The following is an 18,525-nucleotide window of genomic DNA, read 5'->3' as shown; positions in this document are numbered from 1 at the left end:
CCCCGCTTGACGAATCACCCCGAGACTTTCAGGGTAGGAGCGGAGCGGAGCGCCCCACCTATTTTGAAAATTTCGCGAGGATTCGTCAATCGGCGCAAAAGTTATTCCAAATAGGATGTTGCGGATTTCCTATGGAAACACGATCCTAACTATAACTATCTACTGGCGACCGCCAGTAGATAATAAATATATATATATATATATATATATATATATATATATATATATATATATATATATATATCCACCAAACTTTTACCAACAAAAGTGATCGACGCCGTGTCTGTGCGCAAAATTAAAGTTTTAATGCCAGCTGAAAATGCTAGACGCGTTTCGCCTGTCCTGCAGGCTTGTTCACTAGCAAAGCAATAAAGTTACAGTGGCTTTTTTATCCGTGAATGTGCTCGAGTCACATGAAAACTACACCAATAAAAATGGACAACAGACTAGTAGTTTTTCATGGTGGGTCACAGGTTAATCAAGGTAAAATACCCAAGTACATTTTTAGCTTAGTGCTTTTCTTAATAAATTTCATTTTAAATTTCATTATCACAATGCAAAATTTACATTGTAATTATTTACGCCAACATAAGATCATCATCGTAAAACATTTTAAACCACATTGCCGACCAAAGTGGTCATTAATGGCCTAATCCGGTTGAAAAAACCGAAAGCAAATTAACCATTTTTGTTTAAGTAAACCCAATGCGTTCAGACAGGATTATGATGATCACAATTCATTGTTCAATGAAGATACAGCCCAAGTGGGCAAATGCATAAAATTGACATACTTAAAACCTGTGAAACACAAATTGTCTGTAATGTAACAGTGTCCAAATATCTACAAAACCTAAAAAAAATCTTTAAAAAAGGAGGGGATAGGGAGGCTATAAGTGGGTATGCAGATCCTCTTCCATATTTAACCCGTCCGGGATCTTAGTATTGAGTCTTATAATATAACAAGACTCAAGTCTGCGAAGTTTTTTCTCCCTGTTGCCCCCCCTGCTGCTAACAGGGACGGCATCGATAACAAAATACGAGAGACCTGCAGCGCTTCTGGTATGGTATTGGTCGAAATGACGAGCCACGGGGTAGGATTTGTCCCCATTCTTAATGGCTCGCAAATGTTGCAACACTCTTTTGTGGACCGGAAGGATGGTAGAACCTACGTATTTTAACCCACAAGGGCATTGAAGCACGTATACTGCATAGTCTGTTTCGCAGGAAAATTTCCCTTTTATTGGTTGTACAGACTTATGATCAAAGCCTACTGGAAAATTGGTTGTATTTTTTCCAAAGCTGCATGCTTTACATTTCAGGCATTTGATAAAACCATCCTTTCTGGTTAACCATGCACTGTTCGGTTTCACCCTAGTCTCACTGGGTAACATATTGCTGACTAGAGATTGGTGAAGGGATCTGGCTTTTCTGAAAGTAAACTGTGGTCGTCTTTGTATGGATTTACCCAATACAGGATCATTACGAATGATATTCCAATGCTTGTAGATAATTTTTCTTAGTGCATTTTGTTGGTTGTTGTATGTAGTGATGAATCTACACGTATTGGGCTCTGACTGTGATGGTTTAGCTGACTTGCTATCTTTGTTGAACAATATCTGCTCCCTAGTTTTCTGCTTAACTTTGAAGGCAGCTTGGTTCAAACATGTTGTCGAATACCCTCTGGCTTGAAAACGGGACTTCAAACAGGATAGTTCTTTTTCAAAATCCTGTTCTTTGCTACAATTACGTAGAGCCCTGAGACATTCCCCATAGGGGATACTCCTGACTAATTTCACTGGATGAAAACTAGTAGCGTGTAGCAGTGTGTTTCCATCCGTAGCCTTACGGTAGAGTTTAGTCTGTAATTTACCATCACTGACATATACAGTAAGATCTAAAAAATTAATCTCACAAGCACTTATTTCACTGGTCAGTTTCAGATTTAAATCATTTGTTTGGAGTTTGTTCACAAACTCCTCTGCATCTTTCATGGTGCCTTTCCAAATGATAAAAAGGTCGTCAATATAACGACTCCAATGAATTACATTATTTTGCCACTCATCCTGCCAAAGCGATTGGACCACCTGCTCCTCCCACCAGCCCATATGCAAATTCGCATAGCTGGGGGCAAAGCAGGTGCCCATCGCGGTTCCGCATATTTGGTGGTACAATTCGCCATTGAAAAGAAAAAAATTATTCTCAAGACAGATGGAAATCATTTTGAGTATCATTTGGGTATGGTGCCAAAACCTAGCAGGACGGTTACCCAAAAAATGACGACAAACATTTAAACCATCTTTATGGCGGATACTAGTGTATAGCGTTGTGGCATCTATGGTAAGCAATAAAAAATCATCTTCCCATGGAATATCATAGATCTTAAGTATGTCAATTTTATGCATTTGCCCACTTGGGCTGTATCTTCATTGAACAATGAATTGTGATCATCATAATCCTGTCTGAACGCATTGGGTTTACTTAAACAAAAATGGTTAATTTGCTTTCGGTTTTTTCAACCGGATTAGGCCATTAATGACCACTTTGGTCGGCAATGTGGTTTAAAATGTTTTACGATGATGATCTTATGTTGGCGTAAATAATTACAATGTAAATTTTGCATTGTGATAATGAAATTTAAAATGAAATTTATTAAGAAAAGCACTAAGCTAAAAATGTACTTGGGTATTTTACCTTGATTAACCTGTGACCCACCATGAAAAACTACTAGTCTGTTGTCCATTTTTATTGGTGTAGTTTTCATGTGACTCGAGCACATTCACGGATAAAAAAGCCACTGTAACTTTATTGCTTTGCTAGTGAACAAGCCTGCAGGACAGGCGAAACGCGTCTAGCATTTTCAGCTGGCATTAAAACTTTAATTTTGCGCACAGACACGGCGTCGATCACTTTTGTTGGTAAAAGTTTGGTGGATGTTGATGACCGTGATTGGGAGGTCATTGCTTCGACGCGCCCTTTGGTTTGGAGGCAGCGGGTTTTCCCATTCGTCTGTGGAGTATATATATATATATATATATATCAGTAAGTCCCTATATGTCCCTGAATTGACCCACAGCATACAGGTACTAACTTATAAGTACATGAGGCCTTACAAAAACTAATATTGTATTTTCTTGATATAGATAAGTTTAAACATTTAACATCTTTGTGATAAAATAAGCTGATCCTATTATGTTATAGCTATACAATATGTCCCAAGATGTGCCTCATGATCAAATCGTAATTTGCATCATGCCCCTTTTGAGGGGGGCCTTAGGGTGCATTTAAAAATCATGTTGGATATTCTTGCATTACTATAAAATTGTACCATGAAATAACCCTGATGTACCAGTAGATTATAATGAAATTGACATAATACTGTTTTTTTCACACTGCAAACAATATAATTATGTTTTGTTTTACAGTCATTATTTCAATGCATATATTTGAGTGATCATTTTCTAGGACAAAGTGTACTAGTAGATTATACTGTGATTTATATAATCCTGCTTTTACACACAGTAAACAATATAATTGTATTCTGTTTTACACTGAGTGTTTTAAACGCACATCACTTTCTAGAATAAGGTTACACATCCACAACACAATGCCAAAAAACGTCCATGTAATCATGTGTGCTGACCAGGTTATTATTCAATGCAGCACTATTCCTCAGGCACTATGTGCTTTTTAAACGTGGGTGCTTTTCATGCTTTTACACTAAAACACTCTGGATACATTGTATCAGCTAGGTGTGATCACTGTCGGGGATGCAGTGAAACGTCCGCTCCACATGTATTTTTAGACTCAGGGCAGGTATGGTGGCCTGCTGGGGTCAACAGACCACCATATATATCGGAGATTGCTTTTAAATAAAGCATTATTTTAAAACAAACTTAAAGGGAAATACAATTGATTTTAATAAAATGAAAAGTTACACAAGGCGTTTTTGAGGGGTAGGCAGATGTTCCATTGAGTAGAAGAGAGCATGGGTGAAAAAAGAAACAAGCATTTGCAATGCAAGGCGTTGTAAATGAAAATGTCTTTTATCAATGTGTTTTGTTTGGAATGTAGTGGATGTGTGTGGATTGTAATTATGTGGGTTGAATTGGAAATGTTAGTTGTTCAATTGTGTGGGCTGGAATTTTCTGGAGTGTATTTGTGTCGTGGAATTATGTGGCCTAGTGAATAGATAGGACTAAGAGCTGTGCAGAATATATAGAAAGCAAGATAGCGAGGGATACGTTGTTTGTGTAGGAAGTGATGAATGACTTTGTCATCTCTGTGAATGTAGCGCAGAAGTGAAGACCACAGACCACTGCCTGCTCTTAAAAAATGAAACAGTAACGTTTAATTTTTCTTTTTTTAAATGCATCCTGTTTTCTTTAAGGACTGCATTAAAAAACTGCTTTATGTAAAAAGCAGTCACAGACATGGTGATCTGCTGACCCCAGCAGGCCACTGTCCCTGGGAGTGCTAGCCATTCCTAACGGGGTCGCAAATTGCACCTGCCTCATGAATATTAATGAGGCAGGCAATTTGGGACCCTATTAGGATTCACAGTGTCTGAGACACTGTTGTACATCTGTTGTACATTCCTATTTGTGAGTCACAAAATGTGAGTTGAAAACGACCTATGAGTCATCACAATGTGGATTTAGGAACAGCACTGCTAAACATCCTACACCTATTAAGAGGTCGTCACTAGGCGAGTCAACAAAACTGCATTGCCTGCGCTTGCTGTTTATTAGAGGAGAGTTTGTAATCATTTTTTCGACAGCACAAAAGCACAGTTATTTATGGCTGCAGAGGAAGAAATGGGTCGTTCAACATTTTTATCGCTTTTTCGGTTACACTTAGTCATCTCGGAATTAAGTCCGCAACAATGGGTTGCAGTCATGACAACTTAACAATGAAGTCACACAAAATATTCACACAATTTATGCGCAATGATCACATTAAAAAATAGAAGTCTGGATTTAAATAGGTAACGCCATGTGAAATCTTGTTGAGTGAAATTTATTTCTTTGACGATTTCGGCTATTAACATTTGGTTTGGCTTTTAACATGATAGAAATAGACTCATAAATAATGCTCCCTAGATTACCACACTGCTGATTAGTGATGCCATTTCACCTTCCCTGCTAAACTAGGTTTTCCGCTACCTAGATTTTATGAAGTGCAGACATGAGTACTGTTTAGCACTGGAGGACTGCATGCTAAGAGTCACCCTGGCAGCAAAAACAAGCAGGTCTCTGGATGCTGGTGGGCTCTATAATGAATGGCAGCATGAGCAAAGCTCGCATCCTGCTGTGCTCACTGTGTGGTGCTCCCTGTAAAAATAAAGGCATGGAGCGTCTGCCATATAAAAAGAATAGAGTGGAGGACCATGGTACAGCAATTAAAACATAGAGGCATGAGTCACCTTGCCAGCAAAGACGAGCTGGACGCTGGCGGGCTCCCATTGAAGGCCATCCTGCTATTAACGAATGACAGCACAAGCAAAACTCATGCCCTGCTGTATCCAGAACAGTAGAAACTGACAGGCTCCCATAATGAATGGCAATGTGAGCCAAACTCGCGCCCTGCTGTAGTCACTGCGTGGCGTGCCCTATAAATACAAAAGCAAGGAGCGCTGCCATATTAAAAGAAAACAAGCGGTACAGCAATTAGAAAAAAAAGCGGAAGTCACCTTAGCAGCAAAGACAAACAGGATGCTAGCGGGCTCCCATTGAAGGCCACCCCGCTGTTATGGCAATTTGTTGTATCCACTGTGTGTCATGCCCTGTAAAAAGCAGGTGCTGCCCCTATATTAAAAGAAAATATAGTTCTAGCCAGAACATGTAAAAAGAAGAAGGGGAAAGGCACTGTAGTTAAGCAGTGCTGTTCTAAATAAAAGCGGAAGTGAGGTATCACTCAAAGAACCAATTTCGAGGCAGGAAAAAAGAGCAATGCTGCATTGATCCAATAGGAAGGCAGCAGGCGGGCGCAAAGTTCGGTATTCAATACAGCACGTCTTCCAGACAGTGCTTGCGCGCTAGCTAGGTTCGATCTAAAAAGGAGCAGTGTACAGATGAGGGCTTCAAAAAATTGAGGATGGGGAGAGGGCTAGCAGAAGAAAGACTGAAGAGAAATAGATACCATGTGAAACAATGTGGCAAAGGAAGAGAAGGGGTAAAGTGGAGTATATATCTGTGGGTATTTCTGAGAGGGCAAAAGAGAGAAAACGAACATACTATCTCAATGAGAGTGAAGAAGACAAGCCGAGAAAGAGGAGGTGTCTATTTAAGCGGAATTTGAAGTTGTGACCATTGTGACGGGCCAAAATGTCGTAAAATGCACAGTTGGGCATTCATTTTAGAACGCTACATGAGAGAATCGCTATCTGACGTGTTCTTAAAAATAAATTTGAATTTTGACAAAGGTGGCTGGTCACGGTATTTTTTTTAACCAAAACGAATAGACACAAGACATGTATAAAAATTATTGCAGGGCATCAAGAGAGTATGTCACTTAATTTAGAGTATCAAACGCTGAATGATAATAAAGAATGAGTATGTAAAAACAGATTTACCTCACGTATATACCATGGGATAGAGAACCAGATGTATTTCATATTACATGACCTCATCATTTGTGTCTTTAGAAAACGCATGTGTGGAGGTCATAGTGAGCAGGTAAACTACGTGTCCCAGTTAGCATGTCTAATATTTATCTTCCTAACAAGTTAGATAACACTGCTGTGCTTTCTGCATTGTTTTGTAATGGCTGGATTACATAGTGATCTTCATCACTCAGATTCTTCCTCACTTGTCCCAGTACTTACTTTAATGAGCATTATGGCAGCATTACTGCCATTTACTCACCCATTCCAAAGCTTTTTTCACTTCACTTTCTAGAACGAAATAGAGGAATCCAATAAAACTCTAGCCTCACTTCCCGTTTATTATTATTCAAAAATTATTTCGCAAAAAGCCATAAAAGGTACAGATAAAATTAAACTAAAAGATTTAGTAACACTGCTCTGTCAAGAATGTTATACATGCATATATACATGTAGAATACCTAAGAATTAATTATCGTCAAACAATTAGTAAAACTATAAAAGTATAGAATTTTCAATCAGTTCCTCAAAGAGGTGAGCAATAAAATCCAATTATACAAGGGTAAAATACATTACTAGATTGAGATCGTAAATAGCCGCCAGAATGCCCGAACACTGATGTAATATGTAGCATGAACCCAAGAATAAATTGCCAAGTGCGATGTTACAATTTATTTATTTCAATAAAACTGAACTAACACTAAAATTGCTTTAGGCTATTCCTACATACAATTATAAAAAATTCCAAGCGTGGAGCTAATGTGGGTGATAACCAAAACACCGGCCAGTTTGCATTTCATATTAGCAGATAAGCTTCGACAGGATTGCTGCTGGAGGCCTCGGGTGCTAAATTTTTGTATCTTTTTATTAGACAGCGTTGTGCATTGACTTCATCTTAGGTCAAAGAGCAACACCTGAAAAAAAATGAAGGGCTGAACCTAATTGTCAAACAAAAACTTATTTTTGGTCTGCTATGTAAACAAGATTCATACACCATGAAGGGGTGCACTTAGGTAGTGTTGATTATTTCCTTACAAGCAAAATTATTAGTTCCTAACCTGTTATATTTGTGTTTGGGCTAACATAACTTTATGCATTATAGCCCACGTTCTTCCCAGAAATGTACGGCACAGGCAAAAAATGGTCTGGGGTCTTTTCTTAACATTCTTAGTGCTCCCGCATGGTTTGAAGTTCCCAGCTGACTACATACAGGTTTGATTCGAATGAGTCTGGTGTCCTATGTACACTACACAAGCAATCAGGATATGAGCTGGAATTTCGGTATGCATGTTGCAAATGGGGCAGGAAGTAGATGAAGTAGCTATGAATGACCATTTTGCCATGAACGCATCGAGAGGTAGAGATTCAAATCTAAATTGGTTGTAAAAATTTCTGTCTACCTGGTCTGTAATGAGATCTAAATATTGTTCCTAAGTGCTTGTGGACTTAAATTTAGCAAATTCTATTAACAATGAGCCCATGCTTAAATTCCACGCATAGGTCTCTACTATCCATAACCCGAATAGCTCTTTAATTTTTTTAAGCAAACACAAGGAGATGATAAACAGAGCGCTGAAAATGTTCAGACACTCACCCCCAGTCACAGATCTAGGTTGAATCCATCATTGTTCTTTAGCTCACTTCACCACCCCAGTTCAGACCCTGCTATATGCAAATCAGTCTTGACCCTGTTCCTCATTGGAACAGTCCAGCCCGAACTGCCAAGCCAGGTCTTCTCAGGACTGGAAACAAGCATCCTGGGATCAGTTTGGGGGTAACACCCCATATCGGTCAGGCTAGCTTGAATCCAGTGGCAAAGTGAGCACGGGACCCACGTCTGGGTATACCCTGCCAACATATGGTGAACAAAGCAAACACAAGGAGATGATGGACAGAGCGCTGAAATTTTTCGACACGCGACCCCAGTCACAGATCTGGGATGAATCCATCATTGCTCTTTATATCACTTCGTCACCCCAGTTTAGACCCAGCCATATGCAAATCAGCTTTGACCCTGTTCCTCATGGGAATAGTCCAGCCTGAACTGCCAAGCCAGGTCTTCCCTGTTTCTGGTCCAGGTAAGACCTGGCCTGGCAGTTTCGGCTGGACTATTCCCATGGGGAACAGGGTCAAGACTGATTTGCATATAGCTGGGTCTGAACTGGAATGGCGTGGTGTACAAACGAACAATCGATTCAACCGAGATCTGTGACTGGGAATTAATGTTTGAATAATTCAGCATACCATCCAGCACCTGTTCTTGTTGCATTTGTCACCCTAGTTGGGAAGGGTATGCCCAGACGTGGGTCCCGTGCTGGCTACGCCACTAGATTTAAGCTAGCTTGGCTGATTAGGGCTGTTACCCAGAAACCGGTCCCAGGATGCTTGTTTCTGGTCCAGGGAAGATCTGGCCTGGCAGTTCGGGCTTGACTGTTCGCATGGGGAACAGGGTCAAGACTGATTTGCATATGGCTGAGTCTAAACTTAAATGGCATGGCGTGCACAAAAACAATGGATTTTACCCAGATCTGTGCTTGGGGGTGAATATTTGATTAATTCTGAATTCCATCCATCTTCTGTTCCTTTTGCATCTTTAATTTTTTAGGCAGAAAGCATGCGCTGGCAAGAATTACCAAAGGTCTTGTAGGCTCAGAGAACTCAGCAGTTTCTCAATGTGATTCGGCCAGCCTATTTTGTGGAATCTGTCTAGCTTTACTATCACCTGGAGGGCCTCAGAATAGGCAGATAATTCGGCTGTGGCGGTTAGCCTCCTCCAAGATAGTACTGGTCTGATTTTTGCTTTATCTGTGATAATTTTCCTCCCCATATCTAGTTTTAGTGGGTGCAGTGGAGTACTAGGGAGAAGGGACACAGGCAACCTAAGAAAGTTATTTTCAGTTCTGGCCATGTCAGATAAGTTGTGAAGGCCCCAGAGGTCAGGGCCATAAAGAACAGTGTCCACAGCCTTCGAGTCATAGAGTTGTAAGACTGGAGTGATTGGTTTGCTGTAGGATGTACTATGTACTTTCAATAAGGTACCCACACTTGTTTGCATTTTAAGGAGCTTTTACCAACATGTGATTTCCATGACATTTTGGGCAAAAAATGTATCCCAAAATACTCAAATGCATCTACTTTTTCTAGATAACCCCTCCCATTGTCCTCTTCCCCTTGAACAATGTACTTTAGTTTAATGTCATATATTTATTTTATGATTGTTTGACAGCTAGCCCTCACATGGTGTGACTGTAATCCACTCGGAGTTTGGGACACTCATAAAGTGTAATCTGGAAATAGTAAAGTGTTTTTTTTTTACTACAGCCAAGGAAGGAACATCATTAGTGCACAGTGGTAGGTGCTGTACTACCTCATCCAAGTATAGAGAGAACAGGGTAGGTGCCAAGACGCAACACTGTTGGACCTCTTTTTTGATAGAGATCAAGTTTGTAAGTTTACCCTGTTCACCCCACTTAACTCTGCAAAGTTTCCCACATGGAGCCAGATTAAGATGGATATAATGTTTAATGGAATACCCATATCCTATAAAACCAGCCCCTACTGATGATGGGGCACCAGGTAGAAGGCGAATTTCAAATCGACAAAGGCCACCTATAAATGTCCTCTGCTGATATGAACTGTGTTCCAATACCAAGTCAGGCTCCGAAAAACCTGGTCTATTGTACTAGTTTCTTTCTAAACCTGGCTTGAAGAGTGTATATTGTCTTCTATCCACTCTTGGATTTCCCCAGCACTGCAGAACACCTTTTGGAGTTGTTAATTAATCTTATAAGTCTATGATTTATAGCCAGATCCCTATCCTCCTTTATAGATAGACACTACCTCTGATTCTTTCCAGCAGAAAGGTATTGGTGTTCATTGCCAATGGCAAGATATACTTTGCCCAATTATCTTTGTCATTAAGGAAGATATCAACTGGTATGCCATCCAGTCCAGACATTTTACCATGTACGACAATGGCATCAAGGGCAGCTTTTATGTCACACATGTTAAATGTCAAATGGCTATCGTCCTCAAAATGAGCATTGCACAACAGTTGGCCATCGGAGTGGAGGGTCTGTTGTTCAACAAGGTATAAGGGTGCGAAGTGGTTAGAACAAACATGCGGTTGTATATGGTTTACGATCTTCGGTGTGGCCATTCTATCTCAGGTCACAACAATGGAACAGAATTTCCATGGATCTTAATGAGTACGTTTGAAGCAAATCACTCCATTTCTTCTCATCCCATTCCCTCTTTGCTATGTATTCAGTTTTTTTGCACACCTTCGTCAAGGCTGTTATCTTTGCCGGGGCTTTCTCCCTAATGGCCAATGCTAACTATTTTCTGGCCTGTCTGCACTCTTTGTTGAACCACTTATTTCCCATTTTGGGTGCTGTTGACTCTAAATTAGGAGTCTACATGATCAAAGACAATAGAATGGATGCAAGTGGCTTGATTTAGTTTGTCGTTGTCCTTGATGTCCAACATATCAGATACGTGTAAAGTGCCACCTAATAGATCTAAGGAAATGGACAACAGTGTCAGTCCTTTTGACTATCTTTTACTATCAGAGTGAGCGCTTGTTATTAGCCAACTGTATGTCCTTAGTTATCTTGCGAGAGTGGGGGTCTAGTTAATGATTCCCAAACTGATGACATGTGGTCACTCTCAATCCTCTCATTAACAATCATGTCCCTGACTTTGGCCACTAGTCTGAGATCAACTAGGATATAGCCTATAAGGCTTTCAGAATTGGGCTAGCTAAAAATAAAAGCCCTCACCCCCACTATCTGATTTAGCTCTACCAATAACTGCTCTAAGGCCTTTCCCTAGTGAGAGGGTTGTCAACTGGAGCTCTGGCTAAGTCCACTTTTTGACTGGAGCTATATCAAGGTGGGGAATGCCCCATCTCTCATCTTTCTCTTTAGTTAAATTGAATTCATGCCTGTCCAGGGATTCAAATGTAATACTGAACGATCCAGCCAAGATGACTACTTGTTTCCTAGTCTCCAAGTGTCTCTCTAATGTTTGGAGCATTTACCTCCCTTTGCCCCTCTTGCCTAAATATTGTAGATGCTAACATTACTGCCATCAATCTTTCTTAATTGGATCCCCATTTTATAGTGAATCGACTGCTAGAGTTCCTTTTGTGCAGTTTAGTGAGATTAAACCATATTCGCAATCCTCCATAATTTGCTTGGGTGAAATCCAGTAATGATCATTTCCTGTCCTTAACAGAGGCTTGGTGCACCATGTTTCCTGTAAGTTGCAGAAGTCGTGCTCTTCAACGAAGGCATTCCAATCTGGCAGCTCGAGTTGTGACTTCAGACCTGCCACATTCCAGGAAACTATTGATAGCATATCAGTCTTATCATATTTGAGTGTGCCTGATGTCGTAGAGTGCTGGGTCAGCATGAACCTTTTTAAATTAGGAATATCGGATTCCTGGGCAATTTGTGTTGTGGTGTTTGAAAAACGTTTGTTTCTGCTCCTCGGGCTGGAGTAAGATCCGAGTAGATAAGATTGAACTCAGATATTGCTTCCCCGTATGCTGCCTGTTATCACTATTTTGGGGCCCAAGGTTTGTGAAAGAGGGAGAACCCTCACTTAACAGTCAATCAGAGTCCCATAAAGTAGAAACTCCGGTGCATTGTACATTTAGGGTAGAATGATTATTAGCGGTTTGTTTACCACCCACAGTATTTAAACTGAATGATAGAGTAATTGGAGGCGAGGGGCATGACTTAATGTCAAGGGCTACCAAGCAATTGACTATGTTTCTGTTAACAAAAGTTAATTCTATACAGTCGTATCTGGAGCTATCTACTAAGCATCTTTCGGCACTAGAAATGCACTCCCTTATTTCCAATGTACAGTCAAACTGATTGTATCCAATGTATGACGTTTTTGAAATGTAATTGGAAACTGGGGGCTATGCAGTTTTGGCCGTTATCGGCTGCATTGATTTGTATTGGTTTGCAATGTCAGTTGTCAACTTTGCACTGAGACCTTGCTGCTGCAGAGACCCTACCAGTAGAAGCACACTGTACTGGCCTAACTAGGGCCACAAGTCCGCTCCACTCATTTTAAACTGCTTGATGAAGTGTTTGGTCTAGAAATACCCGAGAATTTGTCTTTTTCCAATGGCCTATTCTGGTATCTTCAGATTCGGCTGGTAGTGCAAGCATATTTTTCACCATACCAGTTTTAAGATCAATATCATAGCCTTGAGGCTCGATATCTCCCCCCTCAGCTCCTTCACCAGCTCTGTGTCTGAGGTGGATATCAAATGCCCAGATGTCTCTTTTTAGCCACTTGTCTCAGGTATAACATCAAGGGCACATTGAGATGTTTCTACATCTACTAGTGATGAGAAATGATCTACAAGGGCTATGATTGGCTCTACATGAGGCTCTAGTGATGGATCCAAACAATTCAGATTTGAGGCATTAATTGATAGGGTAGCACATACATCAGGTATTGTCTCAGCTACTGTGGTTTGGGATGGCTCCATACATTATGGAGTGTTTGTATTAAATGTTTTGTTTTCTCATTAGAGGCCCCTGGGGCCTCATGAGATGAAGTATTATTGCCGATTGTAGTTTCCACCTCTTCAATCAGCAGATCTATTTATCTAAGTGTGCAATTTCAAATTTTCTTTGGTACCTTGCTTTGTTTGGGAGCTCCCTAGTCAAAATCAGGGGCTTTACGTTTCCTCATATCTTTTTTCAGTGAAGTTTAAACACCACAATCAAGATTAAAACATCAAAGCAGCACTAAAAGCAAAGATGTAATAGGAAATAAAAACTGAAAGAAAAGGCTTTCTACTGCTGCTCCAGAAACACAGCACCACTTCATGAAAAGTCACTGCTAATTGCTAATAATTAGCAAACAAGCACCTTTCTAGCAACAAGCAATAGACAAAGCTGCAATTTGGTCTGGGTCTTCACATGTGGGGAAAAGGGTATAAGGAAGTCAATGGTTATTTGGACAAGTCCCTACCAACCCATGAGTGTAACACAAAGAGTCCCATTCACAAAGAGACCCGTCACAAATTACAATTCTCTAGGCTACCATGTGCCGTAATTCTATGCAAATAAAAACCAAAGTGTAAATTAGGAACCAGTTAGATTGTCACTCTAGTATTGTGTCTCTGCGCACAGTGCTTTACGACACTCAAATATGGCGTGGACCATACACCAGGCTAAGCAGTGTTCCCTAGGCAGAAAATGTTTGAAGAGTGATTCCACATAGGGACATTGCAGTACCTTCTTTTTGCAGCCAAGCGGGGTAGCCCAGCCTCCTCGGGTCTCTGACTGGCTAGGATGGGCCCACCCTTGGCCTGGACTTCGCCTGCGGCCGTCCCGTGCTCCAGAAGGTTGAAGGCTACTGTTTTTCCCAGCCCCTCCCCCTTTCAGGGTCAAATACAGAATGGGACTGGTAGTCCCTCCCAGTAAGTTGATGACCTCCAGCAAAAGAATAGCACGCTCCACGCCACAGGAGGTAGAAGGGGCTTGTATGCGCTCCCCCTGATACTGCTGCTCGTCCCAGGACCCCTCCTCCTTCAGGACCAAATTCAGGTTGGGACAAGTAATCCCTCACAGTAAGCTAGGGCGGTAAATCTCAAATCTGGGGAAGGGGTTCGAGTCTCGGCAATGATGCTCAACCTCCTGAGATTCTGGGCAAATCACTTAATCTCCCAGTGCCTAACACAAATCAGTGTGTCCAAGTGTAACGCAACTGGTGCTCATGTAAATTGCTATGATACCTGATATCTTCAGGTCAAGTTTGTGCTATATAAACCCCTCCCCCCCAAAAAAAAGATAGTGGGTCCTGCAGAAGGCCCTTTTATGTGCTCCCACTACTACTACTGTTCGTCCCAAGGTACCTCCTCCTTTGGGACCAAATAAACTTCCTGTGCATAACCTGTTTATAACAAGTAAGTCCAATCCAGCTGATGAACAAGGTCATAAGTACTAAGACGAGTGAGGTAGAATCAGAGTAATGAAGATTACCAGTAAGTAATGTTACCATTACTTCCTCATTACCTCACTCGGCCCATTCCTTACTTGTACAATGTCTTCCCAAGCAAACATTGCCACATCAGCCGAAAAGAGCCGCACACAGAAATGCATTACGAAAAGGGACCAAATTGTATTCATTCACAACCCTTTCCTCAATGTTACAGAACAAAGAAAGCATAGCAAAAGTTTAATTACTTAAGTGCTAATGTACCCTTTATAACTGAAGTACCAAAAACAGTAGCTCAGGTAGCAGCCTTATATATCTCAGATATGGAGGCTCATGACTGCTCTGCCAAGATGTATCTATCCCTTTGGTCGAATAGGCTTTAATGGAACCCAGGATCTCTGTATTACTGCCGCCATAGGCTATAGAGATAACGGTCTTCAGCCACCTAGATAATGCAGATGAAGATGCTTTTTCTCCTCGCTTTACAGGGTCGAAATGTACAAAAATGCTGTCTGATTGTCTATAGTCTGCAGACCTTTTCAGGTATATGGGCACACGCCCTGCCAACATCTAGCGAGTGTTACCTTTCGGCAAGTGTTCACATGGAATTCATTTATAGTAACAATTCCATATTATCACAAATATTTTATGAATTGATTAAATCAAAAGAAAAAGATATACAGAGAATGTCTGTCTAAAGTTGTGTTACGCACCGGTAAGAAGTATCCAGAACAATTTACTTTCATTTAACTTGATTAGGCTGAATCAAGTATTTATTTTGTTATAATACAAAAGAGAAAATAACAAAAGTTTTTTTTACACATATGTTTTGTTCTTTATTACGTCGCTTCAATTGTTGTGGGTGATTTTATTTAAGAAGAAAAGAAGAGAGTGGTCAAGGAACCCCTAGTGAAAAAACCATAACCTAGGAATATGTGACAAGTAAGGATGGCAGCTAACAAAGACCCCTGAGTTCGCTAATCGCCCTAGCCATAGTGATGGCTACAAGGAAGTAGGCCTTCAAGGCAAGGAACTTTTTAGATATAGACGCTGGTGGCTCAAATGTTGAGCTTTGGAGATATGAAAGTACCATGGGGAGATCCCAGGAAGGAAAAGGAATTCTTACTTTAGGTTGCTGAAGACTAAACCCTTTAAAAAGTCTTGATACCAGGGGATCAATAAGGACAAATCACCCCGAAGATAAGGTCTAATTTCTGCCTATTGTAATTTAAGAGTGGAGGAGACTAGCTCTCTACATAGTGTACTAAAATGAAGTTCACTGTGCAGAGAGTCAAGTGGGTCTCAGACTGGTATACTGAGGCAAAAGTAGATAATACCAACACTCTATTTATGGTAGTTAGGCATATCAGAGTGTAGTGCTAAGCATTTGTTGTACTCACAGAGGCAATAAATGAGACACACACTCGAGAATAAATCAGAGACCAATTTGCAGAAAGAACACTTATTTTTATATAACTTTTTAAGACCAAAAACTTAGTTCACAGGTAAGTGCCTATTTTGTTGTGAATTTTCAAAGTTCCGAAAATAACTCACAGTTGTGCACAATTACGCACAATGCATTCCTATGGGAGAAAACACATACATGTATAGAAAAGTATGTACGCAGTTCTCTGGGATCAACTTCAGGTTTTAGAGTAATTGCAAGGCAATGTCCAATGTTCCACCATCAGATCGTTGGGAGAATCCTGGATTCAGGCGGAAGCAGGGTGCTGAGGTCATTGGTAGCTGACACGCTACTAAGAAGGGGGGGCACCTCAAAACAGACTGCATAAAGGGACTTACAGATAAGTCTGAGGGATTCCAAACAAGGCATCAGGTTGCAAGGGCCTCAGGACCATGGGACCACAGCTGGTTTGTTGTTACCCATGCTGGGTGGGCTCTGGACGTCAAGTTTACAGGGACGATTTCAGTACATTTGAGGCCCTCAAAGGTTAAGGTCTCAGGGGTCTTGATGTCCCTCAATGGGTCCTTGCTTCCTGGGCAGTTGGAGGTTGGATTGGACTCTTCATCCCTGTGTAGGTTGCAGGGGGTCCGGTACCCCGGGTATTTCTACGGCACAGCTCCAGTAGGTCCTGGTGTCGTCACACTCAGTGGAGAGACAGATACGTCCCTCCAGAGCTAGTGTAACTCTCCTGGTTTGGTTGCTACATCAGTGTTGCTGGGGACTGGCAAGTTGGTAAACTGGACTCTGCGGGTTTGGTGCCTGTGGGCTGCAGGGAAGTAGCTCCCACCTCCCAATTAGTTATTTGGTGATTAGCACAGGGCAGGAAGTTCCCTGGGGTTCTTGGAGGTCTCATAGCAGCAGGACGAGACAGCACACCACAATGGTCGAGTTTTGAAGTAGCCAGCAGGGGTTCGTGCCAAAATTCTGCAGCAGGTACTTCCTTCTCGGGTTCAGCAGCCCTTCCTTGTCCTTTTTTTCTTTAGGTCCAATGAATTAGAAGATATGGGTCGAGGGGTGGCATGTAAATGCTAAATTTAGGTGTGTTGAAGGAAGTGACAGGTAGTAGCCAATGGGCTACCTACCTTTAGGGTGTCTACACCCTCTAGGTGACTACTTCATGTGAGAAGGGACACAATACTGACCCTGATAGGATAATTCCTTCCATCCCAATATGGAAGAATTGGAAAAGTGGGGTCCACATCAACTGCTCCATCTGAGGGGTGGTGCTGGCCAACTATGGGCACAACTCCTAACCTTACTAATTTTGCTGCCTGTCTTCCTACCAAAGGTAGGGTCTGGACAGTGGGTTGCCCTTCTCCTTTAACTGGAGAGGCCTGGGTTGCATTTCAAAGGTGTCATGACCTCTAAAGCTTCCCGCCCGGGACCGCAGATCCTGCTTGGGGGAGGTGTGAAACGCCCCACCCTGGGCAGTCTTTGTTCCTGGCCTCTGAAAGTGAAGGCTCTCACCCGGGATGCCAGAAACATGTCTAGTGGTGCCAGGCTGGCTAAGACCAGTCGGTAAGCCTACTTGTAGTTAGTAGATTTTCAGGGGACCCATCTAAAGTGTCCTCTCTGTGCATTTATTAATACATCCCACACTGGCATCAGTGATGATATATTAAGACCAGATGTTTGGTACCAAACATCTGTGGGTACAGTGAAGCCATCATGGAGCTGAGGAACGCATACTGACAAGCATCCAGCCCATTGTCTCTTTATGGCTTCCCCCTGCATTTACATCCAAGCATCGACTTGGAAATTGCAGGGTCATAGCCACTCAGGCAGATATGTCCACACTTGGTATAGAGTGCACCCTACCCAAGGACTGTAATACCTGCTGTAGGAGTGGCTTACCTATAACTCATGCAGTGTCTGTGGGCATGGCACACAGGGATGCAGCAAGACATGCAGCCTTCACTGGCAGTGTGCATGATCTTGGTGAGCGGTTCCTAAAGGTGGCACAATACATGCTGCTGCTCTAGTGGACCCTCTTCTGTTCCAATACCTTAGGTACCAGGGGGACCATTTACTAGGAACTTACAAGGGGCCTGAAGTTGTACTAACTTTAGAACAATGGTACAGTTTTAGGGAAAGAGATCTGGTACTGGGGGCCTGGTTAGAAAGAATCCAGTGCACTTTAATTGAAAATCATATCATGCAGTAGGCAAAAAGTGGGGGAAACCATGTCCAAAAGAGGCACTTTCCTGCAAAGGGAGGCTAAAGATCTTTGCTTCCCAAAACCCTCCTGCACAAACTGCAAAATATCAGGAGCTGAGGCCATCATAGGAGACACAGACTTTAGGGAGCATCAGGAATTAAAGCATGACCAATGGTGGTTGTGTGCTTTATTTGTTGACTCCCTTCTAGAGGCTTGCAAGGATTCTGTAACAGTGGGTGAAGAACCCTTGTTCAGAAATCCCTCATTCTCAGTGTCCAGGCTCTTGGCCTGGACACTGAGAGGGAGGGATTTCTAATATGGTCTCTATGG

General features: G+C 41.7%; 1 protein-coding gene across 1 annotated transcript in view; it reads left to right on the top strand.

The window, feature by feature from the left end:
- The window catches only part of IL1RAPL1 (interleukin 1 receptor accessory protein like 1), a 2,372,066-nt gene that overhangs the window by 222,010 nt on the left and 2,131,531 nt on the right, over positions 1-18,525 (top strand). The gene's annotated exons all lie outside the window — the stretch shown is intronic.

This window comes from Triturus cristatus, chromosome 8 (assembly GCF_964204655.1).
Source record: "Triturus cristatus chromosome 8, aTriCri1.1, whole genome shotgun sequence".
NCBI lineage: Eukaryota > Metazoa > Chordata > Amphibia > Caudata > Salamandridae > Triturus > Triturus cristatus.
This window is presented reverse-complemented; position numbering and strand designations above follow the sequence as displayed.